Source organism: Heterodontus francisci, chromosome 13, assembly GCF_036365525.1.
Source record: "Heterodontus francisci isolate sHetFra1 chromosome 13, sHetFra1.hap1, whole genome shotgun sequence".
Taxonomy (NCBI): domain Eukaryota; kingdom Metazoa; phylum Chordata; class Chondrichthyes; order Heterodontiformes; family Heterodontidae; genus Heterodontus; species Heterodontus francisci.
This window is the reverse complement of record NC_090383.1, coordinates 20,097,710-20,110,200: the sequence shown is the minus strand read 5'-3', so window position 1 is coordinate 20,110,200 and position 12,491 is coordinate 20,097,710. Positions and strand designations below refer to the sequence as shown.

At 41.9% G+C, this 12,491-nt stretch overlaps 1 protein-coding gene across 10 annotated transcripts in view; it reads left to right on the top strand.

Annotated features, from left to right (window-relative positions):
• Positions 1 to 12,491, top strand: part of LOC137376267 (pleckstrin homology domain-containing family G member 1-like) — a 189,535-nt gene that overhangs the window by 51,721 nt on the left and 125,323 nt on the right. For 3 of the 10 annotated variants that reach the window (XM_068044478.1, XM_068044475.1, XM_068044477.1), the window contains one exon: positions 10,841 to 10,956. The exons of the other annotated variants lie outside the window; for them this stretch is intronic. The gene's annotated coding sequence lies outside the window, so the exon portion shown is untranslated. The remainder of the gene's footprint in view (positions 1 to 10,840; positions 10,957 to 12,491) is intronic. 10 annotated transcript variants of the gene reach the window in all.

The window sequence follows — 12,491 nt, the reverse complement described above, 5'->3', positions numbered from 1 at the left end:
GCAAGCAGGTGGCAGATGAAATTCAATGTAGAGAAATGCAAAGTGCTTCACAGGAAGATTTTTAAAAATCCAGGAAGGAACTATTATTTACATTGAGATGAAATAATGTGCATGGAAAATGAAAGGTAGCAGGAGGTCCTGTTGACAAAAAATTGAAGCTATCACAACAATGCTCGGTGACAGTGAGTAAAACAAATCAGATGTTGTGGTGTATTAAAAAGGTCAATATTGAGCCAAAATAATGAGGTAATCCTGCCACTTTCCTTTCTTTTCAGAGAGTCCGTAGAAGCAGAATGTGTTGATTTATCCAGATGCAAATTAGATAGATTCCCTCAAGAAAATAACATTTTGGGATACAGTGCATGAGTAATTTGAGACACGGTATATGGTATGTTTAGCATGGCTTGGGAGGAACAATGGACTTTGGACCTGTGGTACCCAAAGCTTTCCACCAGTGGAGTTTTCCTCATGTTATGTCTGGGTCTGTTGTAGATCAATTGATGGAGATTGAATGCTGTGCTTAGTCAACAACTCCATTATTATTGTGTCATGTGACTACCAGTATGATAGAAAGCGAACTAGGTCCACCAATACCTGGATTTTAAAATTCTTAACCTCACGTTCAAATCCCTCCATAGCCTCACTGCTCCCTATCTCTGTAACCTCCTCCAGCCCTATAACCCTTCAAAAACTCTCCATTCCTCGCCTTTGTGCATCCACTATTTTCTTCGCCCAACCATTGTGGCCAGGCCATCAGTCATCTCGGCACCAAACTCAGGAATTCCTTCCCTAAAGCACTCTACCTCTCTCTCTTCCTTTAAGACAATACCTAAAACTTACTTCTTTGACCAAGCTTTTAGTCACCTGCCCCAATATATCCTTTTTTTGGCTCAGTGTCAAAACTTATCTAATTCTGTAATTACATTCCTGTGAAGCAAGTTGGCATGTTTTACTAAATAATAGATGCTATATAAATGCAAGCTGTTATAATAGATGGAGCTTGTTTTTCTCATCTCACAATTCCTATGTGCTGTATCCCTGGTTGCCACAACCTCCGTTCCCAGTTTATAAATTTTAACAAAAAAAAATCAGTTTAACCACTTTGAGCCAGTTGGCCAGTCAGAAGGAGCTGCAACTCTCCTGCAATTGGCACTATTTGACTCTTTGATTTCCTACAGCTGCACTTGATTAAAAATAATTATCAGTTAATTATTGCCCCTCCCCCACTCCATCTGACACTCAAAAATCAGGGTGAGCAAAATGCCCTGTGTTGGGACAAACTCGGATTAAAGTAGATGTTGGGAGTTTGAGATTTCTTTAGCTGGAGGCTACAGAACAGGCCTGGATTCAACCTCCAATGAGAACTGTTTGGAAAGTAAACAGTTTTCAAGACTTAAGCTTCATTAGGGATTTGCCTAAGGTGGTTTTCCTTTTGCCTTTCTTTCCTTTGCAAACTTGTCATTAGTTCCTGGGAGAACAAACACGCTTGAAGGTGTTCTTGCTGAATGAGTTAATTGGTGCTTGTATCTTAAATGGGCCTTAGTGATTTCCAAGGGTACGGTTACTTCCGTGAGCCTTAGTCTGATGAATTAAAATAAATGGAGATGTCTACATGTGGTGGGTAATCATTATGTAAGTGTGAAACTAGTGGGAGTGGGTTGGGAGGAGGGGAAAGAGATTGCTGGATAATAGGTGGTCTTTATTTGTGTGTGTTTTGAGGAGAGAGACTGGCTGCTTGGTGGTGGGTATGGCTGATCCTTATTTTAATATGTAGAGAGGGCTGGTGTGTTGTATCAGAATTAGAATGGTGTTCTGAATTACTTTTGGGGCTTTCTGGTGTATTTGTCTTAATTAATGGATGACAAACTGATCTATTGGTTGCTGGCTCTGCTTAAAATAACTGATTTGAAAAACCCTTTTTTTTTTAAAACAATTAATCCTGATGGACTGAAAAAGTGATCTGTATTGTGAATTGCAGCTTGGAGTTATATTTGACTTGTTGCTTTATTCAAGTCAAGTACTCCTACCTCCAGGGATAAATCTGATCTATTACTACATCCCCAAATACAGTCACTCTGCATTAAATCAAACTGTTTGAAGTTTGCTTGCCATTATAAAGCTGTTAAAGTGGCATTTAAAATGTTGGGAAACTTTTTTTTTGTTTTGCCAACAGATGGTGTTTGATTTAAGGGCAACTGTACATATTGTGCCCAGTAAGTGATGTTGTTCCTAATGTAGTCAAGTGATCCCAGCAGCCAAACTTCCTAAACAATCTCTTTAAAAACTGAGACCAGTCAAACATCCTCTGTACTTTAGGGTGAAGGTTGTTGAGCCATCAGTAAATGGAAATCCCCTTTGGTATCTCCTGTTATCATTGTTCCTGGAATGTTCCTCTTCCTAAGAGAACAATAGTCTTTTAATATCTAAACTTCCCAAAAACGACCTGTTTTTTGCTATCGAGAAGTGTTTCTGGCCCAATTAAGGTTGTCAACCCTCCAGGATTGTACTTCAGTCTCCTGGAATTGAAGCTGAATGTCCTGGACGTTGCTGCAAGCACCCTGGGAGAAAAGTCATGGTGCATTTTAAAAAAAAAGTTTTAATTTTCTTTGAATACTTCTGTTATGAGATGTGGAAGGGTGGGGGATGGCTGTTGGTCTGACTGTCAAGATTCATCCAACTGAGTAACAGCGTTCACATTGAACGTTGTGGAAAGTCTGTGTACCATAATGGATGGATGGGTTGGGTGGCCTCTGGGGGAGTATGGGGCAGTTGGAGGTGGGAGGGCAGGTGATGAAATCTCCTGGAATACATTCATCTAGCTTTGACAGCACTAAGTCCAATATGTGCTGGAGTTAAGCTTTCATTTTTTGTGTACTAATAGTTCTAATATTCTTAAGTAACTTTACCTAAATCATGCACTTACTATGTGAATTTAAGACCGAGGCGTTCACATCAGTTTGTTCCATTATGTTCTGTCACAGAGCTCCTGTTGCATTCCACCCGTTTTCACAAAAAAGTGTCCTGTCCCTTTTTACTCCCTTTCTACTTTTTCCTGTGACTTTTTTTTCCCCTTGTGTTTATATAGTTGGTTGCTAGGGGTGTATTAAGACACCTTTTGGCCATTTTAAGAATAAAATCATTCATGCAATGTGGGCTTCACTGGCAAGGCTGATATTTGTTGCCTTCTTGAATTGTTGCAGTAGCAGTTTGGCACAACTGAGTGATTTGCTAGGCCCACTTCAGAAGGTAGTTAAGAGTCAAGCATGTTGGTGTGGGACTGGAGTCTCTCAAAGGCCAGACCAAGTAAGGGTGGCAGGTTTCTGACAATCCAACAGCTTCATGGTCACTTACTAATTTCCAGGTTTTTTTTAAAAACTGAATTAAGTTTCTCCAACTGTCATGGGATTTCAACTTGTGTTTTCTGGCTTATTGATCCAGGCCTCTAGATTACTAGTTCTGTAATGTAACCAGTACACTTGACTCTTCTGATCCTGGCCTCTACTCAGTAACCCCCCCCTACTGGCACTCTAAGCAGGAAGTCTGTAGGTAAGGATCTACTGATTTGAGATGTGGTTCATTACTTTCTGTCATGGTATGTTTAGACCACTAACTGACAGGTTTGTGGGTATGAATAGAATATTTGGTCAACAAGTATTATGAACACTCGACCTTGTAACGTGATTGTTTTAAAAAATTGTGGAAAGTTCAAGATGGAGATCAGAAGGTCAGCAGACCTCACCTCCACTCTACGAAAGGTTGCCAGGACGACAGAATGTTGATCAAAGACTCTTTTTTTTTGTAGAAAAGAGACTGCAGGGCTAACACCTGAAGAACAATGGGTTTCGCCCTCCAGACTTTTGGATTGTAAAACAAGGTGCCAGAAATTTGGAAAATGTGTGCTGTGAGGTTTTCGAGTATTTTTAATAAGTGAAGAAAATACCTTTCTTTGTCGCTTGGTATTAGTCAGTTACAAAGTACTTGGTTAATTGGGGATTTATTTTAGTTTTAATAAAAGTCTTGATGTGAAATCTTGTCATGTAATTCTTGAAATTGGTCTGGGGTTCATATCTTGTATTTTTCATGTTAATCTCAGATTGTAACAGTGGACACCACTATTTTCATCTATATTTAAACAAGTACTCAGTATGCTTGTAAATTATAAGCTGGCTCTCATCGCAGAATAAGTATTGCATATTACCCATGAGCATCTATGGATGGGTAAATATTGGTCTCCTTTCAAGATTATCTGATTTTTATGTTTTAACTTGAGTATCTGGAAGGAATTTTTCATGAAGGATTGCTTCTCTCTGTTATGTTGACCAGTCTCATTATTCCCTTTTTGTTATGTCTTCCTCAGTGTGAATGTTTCAATGCTGGAGGGCATAGATTTAAATAGTTTCCAGATGCAGTGTTGAATATGTCTGTAGTACTTGACTTGGAATATTTGAAAAGTAAAAGCCTCATTGTTTTTTTTTTTAAAGACCTTCCTAAAAGAATTACTGCCTGATGTGAAAAATAAAAGAAATGCCTAAATAGTTTTTCATTAATTATGGGGATTATAGAAGTGTTTAAAACTATGGAAGGTTGGAACAAGGTAGCTGGAAGCAGACTGTTTCCAGTAGTTGAGGGATGAAAAACATGGGGTCATGGTACAAGCTGAGATTTGGAGCAGGGCAGAAAAACCTTCAGTGAGTTATGAGGCTGTTGGTTAAGGCAGAAACTAGATCAATATTTGAGATTAGATTGGATAGGTGGATGAAGGGATATGGGAGCAGGGCAGGAACTGTTTGCTCATTTGGATGGAAAGCACTGATACAGACTGGTTGGGCAGAATGGTCTGTTTCTGGCACGTAATTTCCATGTTTTAAACTAAATGAATGACCAGATAAAACATGACTGAGTTGATGGATGAGAGATGGTAGCCAAGATGTTAGGAGAGCTTCCACCTCTTTGAATGGATCTCATGATTTCACTGAGCAGGTAGACAGGGCGTCAGTGTAGTGTCTCATCTGGAACAACTGCTACTTCAGAGGGTAGTTGGGAGTCGACCATATTGGTGTGGGGCTGGAGTCAAAGGCCAATCCTAGTAGTCTGTAGATTTTGTTCCCTGAAGGATATTTGGGTTTTTTAAAACAACCCAATAGCTTCATGGTTACTCTTACTATTTTTTTTTTTCAAATTCCAACAATTCACTTTAAGCTCCTGTTTTTGGAATATTAATTCAAACTCTTGGTTTACCAGTCCAGTAACATAACCAGTACATTGACACTTCAGGAAAGGAGAGTATAGCAGGTAGGAGATAGGGAGGACATCATTGGCCAAAGAGTGACTTAAGACCATGTAGCAGCTTTTATTTGTTCAAGGGATATGGGTGTTGCTGGCAAGGCCAGTATTCATTGGCCATCCATAATTGCATTTGAGAAGGTGGTGGTGAGCCACCTTGAACTGCTGCAGTCTGTGTGGTGTATGTAGACCTATAGTGCTGAGAGGTAGGAATTTACAGGGTTTTGACCTAGTGGCAATGTATTTTAACCAGGATGGTGCACAACTTGAACACCAGCAGCTGTAAGTTCCCCATGTGCCTGCTGCCTTTGTTCCTGTAGGTGGTAGAGTTTGCAGGCTTGGAAGCTGTAGTTGAAGAAGTCTTGGCAAGTTGCTGCAGTGCATTTTGTAGATGCCACAGTCTGGTGGCACCCCATCCAGCAGCAATCCAGCTGATTGCTTTCTTCTGGACTGTTGGAGCTGTGCTTATCCAGACAAGTAGAGAGTATTCTATCACACTCTTGATCACAATCCTAATTTGTGCCTTGTAGATGGTGGACAGGCTTTAGGGAGTTGAGGGGTGAGCTGCTAGCCTTAGAATATATAGCCTCTGACCTGCTCTTGTAGCCACAGTGTTAATGTGCCTTGTCCAGTTAAGTTTTTGGTTAATCATGACCCCCCAGGGTTCAACAATGGTAATGCTGTTGAATGTGAAGAGGAGGTGTTTAGACTCTCTTGGTAGTGATGGACGTTACCTGGCACTTATGTGGAGTTAATGTTTGTGCTGTTTATTAGCCCAAGCCTGAATGTTGTCCAGGTTATGCTGCATACTGACATGAACTGCTTCATTAGCTGAGGAATTACAAATGAAACTGAAGACGGCAATAGTTATTGAATATCCCCTCTTCTGACCTTAATGATGGAGGAAAGGTAATTGAAGCAGCTGCAGATGGTTGGGCCTATGATGCATGCTGAGGAACTCTTGCAGTAATGTCCTGGGGCTGAGATGATTGGCCTCCAACCACAGCCACCATCATCTTCCTTTGTGCTAGATATGACTCCAGCCAGTGGAGAGAGATTTTTTTTCCCCCTGATTTTCCATTGCCTTCGATTTTACTAGGCCTCCTTGAAGCCATGCTTGGTTAAGGGCAGTCACTCTCATCTCACCCTTGGAATTCAGCTCTTTGTCTATGCTTCGACCGAGACTGTAATGAAGTTTGGAGTTGAGGTCTTGGGAGAACCCAAAATGAGAATTGGTGCATAAGTGTCACTTTACAGCACTGTTGACGACACTTTGCATCACTTTGAGAGTAGACTGGGCAGTAATTGGCTGGATTAGATTTGTCATGATTTTTATGGCCAGGAAGTACCTTGGCAATATTGCACTTTGTTATGGAGATGTCAGTGTTGTTGCTGTATTGGAACAGCTTGGCAAGGGCATTGCTAGTTCAGAGCACAGATCTTCAATACTACAGCCAGGATATTGCCAGGACCCATAGACTTTGCTGTACTCGGTGTGATTAGCCATGTCTTGATATCCTCGTATGGAGTGAATCTAATTGGCTGAAGTCTGGCATTTGTTTTGTTCACATTTTGGTTTCTTTACTGAAAGCAAAATCGCTAAGGGGCAAGAATGAAGTGCAATTGGACCCCATGATCATAGAGATAGGAGGTTGGTGACTTGAGGATCTTAGCCACTTGATGACCTTAGAGGCATCCTTGTGCTAAGACCTTCGTGCAGAAAAAGTAAAGGGTCTTTTGTGTTTTTAGGATTCTGAAGGGACTGGGTAATGTAAACGGTGACAAACTTTCACCTGATCAAGAACAGTAGAACCAGACCCGCAACCTGTACTTGAAGCAGGGGTGGGGGGAGGGGGTAAATTCAGAATTAATCTGGGAAACCATATTTAGTGGGTGAGTCATCAATCTGTGGAAAAGGCTCCTCAGGGAGTTGGTGAAAGCAGTTTGTATTGATTCATATGAAAATTAGATTTATGTTAAGTAATACTTGGGATACAGTATAAGTAGTTTTGAGACATGATGCAGTGAGTGCAGCATTCTTGGGAGGAACTGGTGACTTTGGATCCAATAGGTGCCAAAGCTCTAAGCCACTGGGATTTCCTCAACTTGTCTGTGTTTGTTGTAGACTAATTGATCAAGTCTGGTTTGCTATGATTCAACAACAACTCTTAATACTGCTTGTCACATGACACAATACTATAGGTGAACTGGATGGACTGTGCTTTTTTTAATGTCTGGCAATTCCTATAATTGAACAGCCATACTTGCTTTATTTGAAATAGTCAGTGAAGCCTGGTTTATTGTGGAGGGAAAATACTGTTTCTTTTTGCAATGAACCATTAGTATGTGGTTTCTCTGAAGTGTATGGGTGTCCTGTTGTGACTAGTGAAGGAAAGCACAGGCAAGGAAATGAAGAACATGACTGTACAGGAACTACAATGTCCTGTTGACTCAGCGCTCTGATATGATAGCATGCCTAACACCTTGCACGTACTCCAGCTGTGTTTTTAAAAATTTTTTTTTTTAGCCAAGTTGTGAATCTCTGCCAACAGAAGCAGTGATCCAGCCATTGTCGAAGGGTGGCATGCTGAGTTGTGCATGTGTGTACACTGCAGGATGCTGAGCTCAGAAATGTTCCATTCTATGGTTAATGTTGTCTGGTGATTTATCAGTATGGAAACCCTTGTGCATAGCAAATTTGCATTTGATCCCTTGCTGCACATTTCTCTGGTACTCCACCCTCCCAAATCCTTATCCAAACCTTCACTCTTTTTGACCTTCCTACCTCTTCTGCCACTGTCCCAGCCTTATCTCTCTTTAGATAAGCCTACAGCTCCCCTTTGTGCCTATTGGCATCCTCGGAAGGGTCCATTAAGGAACTCATCGCTGGCTCCTTACAAACAGCAACCACAAGTACCCCATCCTACTGTCTCACCGAACTTCCCAACCAATGCACCTTCTGGGGGTTTATCTTGCCAATCTCCTTTCCTCCCAGTGCTGACCCTGTGAACTCCACCATCCCTCTCCATATCTCTCTGCACAATGTCCGTTCACTTGTTAACAAGGCTCTTGCCATCCATGAGCTTATTGTGGATGATTGCATTGACATCATGGCCTTGATGGAAACTTGGCTGAGGGGTGATGACACTGTTCCTCTAACTGAACCCTCCCTGTCTGGTTATACTGCCCCCACATGCCCTTCTTGGATCATCTCTGTGGTAGTGGGGCTCTTATGACTGGGTGGAGATTCTAAAACTAGGGGACATTGTCTAAAAATTAGGACCAGACCGTTCAGGAGAGATGTTAGGAAGCACCTTTACGTAAAGGGTGGTAGAGGTTTGGAACTCTCTCCCACAAACAGCAGTTGAAGCTAGAACGGTTGTTAATTTTAAATGAGATTTTTGTTAAGCAATGATATTAAGGGATATGGGCCAAAGGCAGGTATATGGAGTTAGGCCATGATCTCATTAAATGGCAGGACAGGCTTGAGGGGCTGAATGGCCTACTCCTATCTTCCTATGTTGCAAATCACTTTCGTCTGTTCCCTTATATCTTTGCCGCCATCTGCTTGTTCCACTCCATGCAACTCTCATTTTAAAAACCTCATTCTCTACTCACTCCAGTACCCTAATTTTCCCACTTATGCCTTCACTGCTTTCTTCCCTCAGCCTATACACTGAGCGACTTGTGATCCTTGGTGATTTCAACCTCCAGCTCAATTCATCATGTGCTGTCCTGGGTTCACAGCCCTATTCTCCCTCCATCATTCCACTACCCACACCATTCATGGTCATCCCCCTTGACTTTGCCTTCTCACGTCAATCACAGATAAGGTCACCTCTGATCACTCCCTTGTTTCAATCTCTACTCACATTCCACTTCCCTCTCCCAACCCTTCTTTCTGTGTCTGTCCCTGGGGAGAGGAAAAACTCTCTCCCAATTCATTTAACAACTGCTCTTTCAAAATCAGAACTGTTTACCATTTGGACCTCCGTTCACCGTCAGTTTTAGAGTTGCTTATCTGCTCAACCCGATCCTTGCTTCTGCCTTTATGATGCCCTAGACCCCATTAAAACCATTAAATCTCTAGCCCTGGCCATTCCATTTGTTTATGGCCCTGATCTCTGCTCCCTATGTCCAAGGGACACAGACTTGAACAGACATGGTGGACAACTGGCTAAGCCAGTCACCAGATCTGGCTAGACCACACAGCTCTATTTGGTCTTGTCCTCACTTGCCAAAACTACCCACTATTCCAGGATTATCCTGGAATGCAAAGATAACCCTTAGTTTCCTTTCTCTACTACAAACTGTCTTGAACCCCCTCTGTCCTGTTTCCTCTGCCCTCCCCTTCATAAAGTGCAAGGAGCTGATGGACGTCTTTGGATGCTCTCAATCTTAGTAACATTCAGCTGCCTGTTCCCTCCCTTCCCCTCCCTGCCCCCCCCACCTCCTGCACACCATGACAAACTTCAGCTAAGGTTCCTTCATTGCCCTAACCCTGAACTCACTACTTTTCTCTAGTTTCTCTCCTATATCCTCTTCATGCCCTTTCCAAGCTCAGTGCCCATGAGAACCACCACCTTCTCCTTCGACCCTATTCCCACTCAACTTCCCCTTCTAGCTCCCATGTTAGCCGATATTATCAGTGGTCCTCTTCTCGCGTACTACCCCACTCTCCTTCAAATCTGTTGTCATTGCCTCTCCACAGGAAAAGAAAATTAACCATTGAATCTTCCCTCCTTGCAAATGACTGCTCCTCTCCAGCCTCCCTTTCCTCTCAAGTCCTTGAACGTGCTGTCTCCTTCCAAATCCATGCTGATTTTTCCTGGAACTTCATGTTTGTTTGAATCCCTCCATCCCTCTTCCTGGCAACTGTCTGAGGCTGAACTAGACTGTTAATCGGGGTCAAATATGACACCAAGGTTATGAGCTTCTGACCACAGATTTGTGCCATCACTAAGATTGCCTATTTCCACCTCTGTAACATTGCCTGGCTCTGCCCTGCCTCAGCTGATGTCCAGGCCCTTATCCATGTCCTTTGTTATCTCTAGACTTGAGTATTCCAGTGTACTCCTGGTCAGCCTCCCGTTTTCTGCCCTCCATAAACTTGAGGTCATCCAGAACTCTGCTGCCTGCGTCCCAACTCTCAACTCAACAAGTCCCATTCGCCCATCGTCCAGTTAAACAATGTCTCAATTTTAAAATTCTCGCCCTCATTTTCAAATCCCTCCATGGTTTTGTGCACCCACAACCGCCCCCCCCCCCCCACCCCCAATTCTCTGTAGTCTCCTCCAGCCCTACAACCCTTTACAGTATCTGCACTTCTTCAATTCTGGCCTCTTGAGCCTCTGCAGTTTTAATGACTTCACCATTGGCTGCTGTGCTTTCAGCTGCCAAGACTCTGTGCACTGGAATTGCCCTCCTTTCCTCCTGGAATGCTCCATGGCTGCTGCTTTTGGTCATCTTCCCTAATATCTCCTTATGTGGCTCGGTGTCAGATCTTGTATGTTAATGCTCCTGTAAAGTACCTTGGAATTGTTTTACTATATTTCAGGAACTATATGGATGCAAGTTATTGTTTCTCACCACACCCACAAGTAAAATCCTCAATCAAGGTTTTTTCACACTCTAGCATCCACTGTTTGAAGCATTTGTAAACTTGGAGACTGGGTGAGTATGTTAAGAACTGAATGCTAAGTTAACCCACATGGTGGACTGGTTTTCTTTAGCAGAGGTCATTTTTCACTATATCGTCAAAGAAAGATTTGCATTTCTGAGGTGCCTTTCAAAATCTCTCTCCCAAAGTGCTTTACAGCCAATGAAGTATTTCTCCAGTGTAGTCACTGAAATGTATTTAAGAAACCTGGTGGCCAATTTGCACACAGCATGATCCCACAAACCGATGTAGTAATGACCAGATCATCTGTTTTAGTGGTTAGTTGAAGGATAAATATTGGCCAGGACACTAGGGAGAACGCAAATAAAAAAACTGAAAATGCTAGAAATGCTCATTGGGTCTGGCAGCATTTGTGGTGAGAGAAAGTTAATGTTTCAGCTTGTTGACATTTCCAAATGTTAACACTTTCTCCACAGATGCTGCCTGACTGGAGTATTTCCAGCATTTTCTGTTTTTATTTCAGAATTTCAGCTGTATTTTGCTTTCTGTACCAGGAGAATTCCCCTGTTCTTTAAGATAGTGCCATGGGATCTTTTTACATCCACCTGGAAGGGCAGAAGGAGCCTCGAGTCTTAATAACATTTCTGATGAGCAGTAGCATTACAGTAGACTTGAAGAAATACATTCAACCAAGAATGTTTTTCAATTAGTGATTCGGGAGTAAAGTTTTCATGTGGGATTAATTATGTTACGCTGTCAGGGTTATTAACAAACTGTATTAGCAGGTCCTATCCTATTCTGCTCTTGTAATAGCTTGCAAATAATTAGCTCAGTTGCACCATTTTGTGTGTAACCTATTTCAGTTTGAGATGTACAAAAAGAATGAAGTTAGTGTTTGTATATAATTTGTGTTCATTTCCCACTATATATTCCAATTAAATTATGAACAACTTGTATGTATGTGAGATTGTCAATGAGTTGCTTGTAAGAAATTTTGTATACTTATTGTGGATGAGACTGTTTTTGTATTTAAAAAAAAAGTAAAGCAGCTTTGCTAAAAGCACATAACATAGAATTATGTCAAATATGTAGCACAGAAACAGGCCATTTGGCCCAACGAGTCCATTCCATTTATGCTCCACTTGAGCCTCCTCCCATCCTTCCTCACTAACTCTCAGTATAACCCTCTTTCCTTCAAACTGATGCTTATCTAGCTGCCCCTTAAATGCATCTATACTATTCACCTCGCCCACTCCCTGTGATAGCACGTTCCACATTATTGCTCTCTCAGAAAAGAAGTTTCTTCTGAATTTCCTATTTGATTTCTTGGTGACCTATTTTGTTGATGACCTCCAGGTTTTTCTGTTGTCTGCAAAGGAAGCACTCTGTATCTATTCTGTCAAAACCTTAAAGACCACTATTGGGTCACCCTCCACCTTCCTTTCAGAGAGAGCCCCAGCCTGTTCATTCTTTCCTGATCGGTGTAACCTTGCAGGTCTGGTAGCACCCTTTGTAAATTGTTTTTGCACTCTCTCTCTAGTGCTTCTATGTCCTTTTTTTAAAAAAAAAATATTAATCTGGCAACCAG